The following is a 6,000-nucleotide window of genomic DNA, read 5'->3' on the forward strand; positions in this document are numbered from 1 at the left end:
TGGAAGGAGACGCTGCGGGACACATTCACTGGAAGGAGACACCGTGGGACACACTCACTGGAAGGAGACACTCTGGGACACAATCATTTGAAGGAGACACCGCGGGACAAACTCACTGGAAGGAGACACCGCAGGAGACATTCACTGGAAGGAGACACCATGGGACACACTCATTTGAAGTAGACACCGCGGGACACACTCACTGGAATTATACACCGCAGGATACACTCACTGGAAGGAGACACTGCGGGACACACTCACTGCAAGGACACACCGCGGGATACACTCACTGGAAGGAGACACTGCGGGACACAGTCACTGGAAGGAGACACCGCGGGACACACTCACTGGAAGTTGACAACGCGGGACACACTCACTGGAAGGAGACACTGCTGGACACAGTCACTGGAAGGAGACACCGCAGGGCACACTCACTGAAAGGACACACAGCGGGACATACTCACTGGAAGGAGACACCGTGGGACACACTCACAGGAAGGAGGCTCAGTGGGACACACTCACTGGAAGGAGACACCGCGGGACACACTCACTGGTCGTAGACACCGTGGGACACACTCACTGGAAGTAGACACATTCACTGGAAGGAGACACCACGGGACAAACTCACTGGAAGGCGACACCATGGGAAACATTAACTGGAAGGAGACACCGCGGGACCCACTCACTGGAAGGAGACACCGCAGGACACACTCACTGGAAGGAGACACCGCGGGACACATTCACTGGAAGGAGACACCGTGGGGCACGCTCACTGGAAGGAGACACCACGGGACACACTCACTGGAAGGAGACACCGCGGGACACACTCACTGGAAGGAGACACCGCGGGACACACTCACTGGAAGGAGACACCACGGGACACACTTGCAGGAAGGAGACACCGCGGGACACACTGGAAGGAGACACCTCATGACAGACTCACTCGAAGGAGACACCGCGGGACACATTCACTGGAAGGAGACACCACGGGACAAAATCACTGGAAGGTGACACCATGGGAAACATTCACTGGAAGGAGACACCGCAGGACCCACTCACTGGAAGGAGACACCGCAGGACACACTCACTGGATGGAGACACCATGGGACACACTCACTGGAAGGAGACACCGCGGGACACATTCACTGGAAGGAGACACCGTGGGGCACGCTCACTGGAAGGAGACACCGTGGGACACACTCACTAGAGGGAGACACCGCAGGACACACTCACTGGAAGGAAACACCGTGGGACGCATTCACCAGAAGGAGATACCGCGGGACACACTCACCGGAAGGAGACACCGCGGGACACACACACTGGAAGGAGACACCGTGGGACACGCTAGCTGGAAGGAGACACCGCGGGATGCTCTCACTGGAAAGAGACACCACGGACACACTTGCTGGAAGGGGACGCCACAGGACGCACTCATTGGAAGATGAAACCGCAGGACACTCTGACTGGAAGGAGAGACCGCGGGACACACTCACTGGAAGGAGACACCGCGGGACACACTCACTGGAAGGAGACACCGCAGGACACAATCACTGGAAGGAGAGACCGCGAGCATACTCACTGGAAGGAGACACCGCGGGACACACTCAGTGGAAGGAGTCACCTCGGGGCACAGTCACTGGAAGGAGACACCACGGGACACACTCGCAGGAAGGAGACACCGCGGGATACACTCACTGGAAGGAGACACCACGGGACACACTCGCAGGAAGGAGACACCGCAGGACACACTCACTGGATGGAGACACCGCGGGACACACTCACTGGAAGTAGACACCATGGGACACACTCACTGGAAGGAGACACCGCGGGACACATTCACTGGAAGGAGACACCGCGGGACACACTCACTGGAAGGAGACACCACGGGACACACTCACTGGATGTAGACACCACGGGACATACTCACTGGAACGGGACACCGTGGGACACACTCACTGGAAGGAGACACCACGGGACACACTCACTGGAAGGAGACACCGCGGGACACACTCACTGGAAGGAGACACCGCGGGACACACTCACTGGAAGGAGACACCACGGGACACACTCACTGGAAGGAGACACCGTGGGACACACTCACTGGAAGGAGACACCACGGGACACACTCACTGGAAGGAGACACCGCGGGACACACTCGCAGGAAGGAGACACCGCGGGACACACTGGAAGGAGACACCACGGGACACACTCACTGGAAGGAGACACCACGGGACACACTCACTGGAAGGAGACACCACGGGACACACTCACTGGAAGGAGACACCACGGGACACACTCACTGGAAGGAGACACCACGGGACACACTTACTTGAAGGAGACCCCATGGGACACACTCACAGGAAGGAGACACCGCAGGACACAATCACTGGAAGGAGAGACCGCGAGCATACTCACTGGAAGGAGACACCGCGGGACACACTCACTGGAAGGAGACACCGCAGGACACAATCACTGGAAGGAGAGACCGCGAGCATACTCACTGGAAGGAGACACCGCGGGACACACTCACTGGAAGGAGTCACCTCGGGGCACAGTCACTGGAAGGAGACACCACGGGACACACTCGCAGGAAGGAGACACCGCGGGATACACTCACTGGAAGGAGACACCACGGGACACACTCGCAGGAAGGAGACACCACGGGACACACTCACTGGATGGAGACACCGCGGGACACACTCACTGGAAGTAGACACCATGGGACACACTCACTGGAAGGAGACACCGCGGGACACATTCACTGGAAGGAGACACCGCGGGACACACTCACTGGAAGGAGACACCACGGGACACACTCACTGGATGTAGACACCACGGGACATACTCACTGGAACGGGACACCGTGGGACACACTCACTGGAAGGAGACACCACGGGACACACTCACTGGAAGGAGACACCGCGGGACACACTCACTGGAAGGAGACACCGCGGGACACACTCACTGGAAGGAGACACCACGGGACACACTCACTGGAAGGAGACACCGTGGGACACACTCACTGGAAGGAGACACCACGGGACACACTCACTGGAAGGAGACACCGCGGGACACACTCGCAGGAAGGAGACACCGCGGGACACACTCACTGGAAGGAGACACCACGGGACACACTCACTGGAAGGAGACACCACGGGACACACTCACTGGAAGGAGACACCACGGGACACACTCACTGGAAGGAGACACCACGGGACACACTCACTGGAAGGAGACACCACGGGACACACTTACTTGAAGGAGACCCCATGGGACACACTCACAGGAAGGAGAAAGCACGGGACACACTCACTGGAAAGAGACACCGCGGCACACACTCACTGGAAGGAAACACCGTGGGACGCATTCACCAGAAGGAGATACCGTGGGACCCACTCACTGAAAGGAGACACCGCAGGACAGACTCACTCGAAGGAGACACTGCGGGACACATTCACTGGAAGGAGACTCCACGGGACAAACTCACTGGAAGGTGACACCATGGGAAACATTAACTGGAAGGAGACACCGCGGGACAGACTCACTAGAAGGAGACACCGCGAGACACACTCACTGGAAGGAGATACCGGGGGACACACTCACTGGAAGGAGACACCGTGGGACGCATTCACCAGAAGGAGATACCGCGGGACACACTCACTGGAAGGAGACACCGGGGGACACACTCACTGGAAGGAGACACTACGGGACACAGTCACTGGAAGGAGACACCGGGGGACACAATCACTGGAAGGAGACACTACGGGACACAGTCACTGGATGGAGACACCGCGGGACACTCTCAGTGGAAGGAGACACCGTTGGACACACTCATTTGAAGGAGACACCGCGGGACACACTCACTGGAAGGAGACACCGAGGCACACACTCACTGGAAGGAGACACCACGGGACACACTCACTGGAAAGAAACACCTCAGGACACACTTACTGGACGGAGACACCGTGAATGCACTCACTGGAAGGAGACACCACGGGACACACTCACAGGAAGGAGAGACCGTGGGACACACTCACTGGAAGGAGAAACCACTGGACACACTCACTGGAAAGAGACACCGCGGCACACACTCACTGGAAGGAAACACTGTGGGACGCATTCACCAGAAGGAGATACCGCGGGACACACTCACCAGAAGCAGACACCGCGGGACACACACACTGGAAGGAGACACCGTGGGACACGCTAGCTGGAAGGAGACACCGCGGGATGCTCTCACTGGAAAGAGACACCGCAGGACACAATCACTGGAAGGAGAGACCGCGGGACACACTCACTCGAAGGAGACACCGCAGGACACAATCACTGGAAGGAGAGACCGCGAGCATACTCACTGGAAGGAGACACCGCGGGACACACTCACTGGAAGGAGACACCTCGGGACACAGTCACTGGAAGGAGACACCACGGGACACACTCGCAGGAAGGAGGCACCGCGGGACACATTCACTGAAAGGAGACACCGCGGGACACACTCACTGGAAGGAGACACCGCGGGACACACTCACTGGATGGAGACACCACGGGACACACTCGCAGGAAGGAGACACCGCGGGACACACTGGAAGGAGACACCACGGGACACATTCACTGGAAGGAGACAACACGGGACACACTCACTGGAAGGAGACACCACAGGACACACTCACTGGAAGGAGACACCGCAGGACACACTCACTGGATGGAGACACCGCAGGACATACTCACTGGAAGGAGACACGGTGGGACACACTCACTGGAAGGAGACACCGCGGGACACACTCACTGGGAAGAGACATGGCGGGATACACTCACTGGAAGGAGACACCATGGGACACACTCACTGGAACGGGACATCGTGGGACACACTCACTGGATGGAGACACCGCGGGACACAGTCACTGGAAGGAGAGAATTTGCGGGACGCACTCATTGGAAGGAGACTCCGCGGGACACACTCACTGGAAGGAGACACTGCGGGACACATTCACTGGAAGGATACAATGCGGACACACTCACTGGAAGGAGACATACCGCGGGACACACTCACTGGAAGGAGACATCGCGGGATGCACTCACTGGAAGGTGACACCGCGGGACGCACTCACTGGAAGGAGACACCGCGGGACACGCTCACTGGAAGGAGACACAGCGGGACACACTCACTGGAAGCAGACACCGCGGGACACACTCACCGGAAGGAGACACACCATGGGCACACACACTGGAAGGACACACCGCGGGACGCACTCACTGGAAGGAGTCTCCGTGGGACACACTCACTGGAAGGAGACACCGCGGGACACACTCACTGGAAGTAGACACCGCGGGACACATTCACTGGTAGGAGACACAACGGGACAAATTCACTGGATGGCGACACCATGGGAAACATGCACTGGAAGGAGACACCGCGGGACACACTCACTGGAAGTATACACCACAGGACACACTCACTGGAAGGACACACTGCGGGACACACTCACTGTAAGGAGACACCGCGGGACACACTCACTGGAAGTAGACACTGCGTGACACAATCACTGGAAGGAGGCACTGCGGGACACACTCACTGGAAGAAGACACCGAGGGACAAACTCACTGGAAGTAGACACAACGGGACACACTCACGGAAAGGAGGCACTGCGGGACACACTCATGCAAGGAGACACCGTGAACGCACTCACTGGAAGGAGACACCACGGGACACATTAACTGCAAGGAGACACCGTGGGACACACTCACTGGAAAGAGACACCGCGAGACATACTCACTGGAAGGAGACACCACAGGACGCACTCATTGGAAGATGACACCGCAGGACACATTCACTGAAAGGAGACGCCGTGGAACATACTTACTGGAAGGAGACACCGCGGGACACATTCACTGTAAAGAGACACCGCGGGACACATTCACTGAAAGGAGACACCGCGGGACAGACTCACTGGAAGGAGACACCACGGGACACACTCACTGGAAGGAGACACCACGGGACAC

This window comes from Somniosus microcephalus, chromosome 3 (genome assembly GCF_052327205.1).
Source record: "Somniosus microcephalus isolate GS21.2 chromosome 3, FLI_Smic_1.0, whole genome shotgun sequence".
Lineage (NCBI taxonomy): Eukaryota > Metazoa > Chordata > Chondrichthyes > Squaliformes > Somniosidae > Somniosus > Somniosus microcephalus.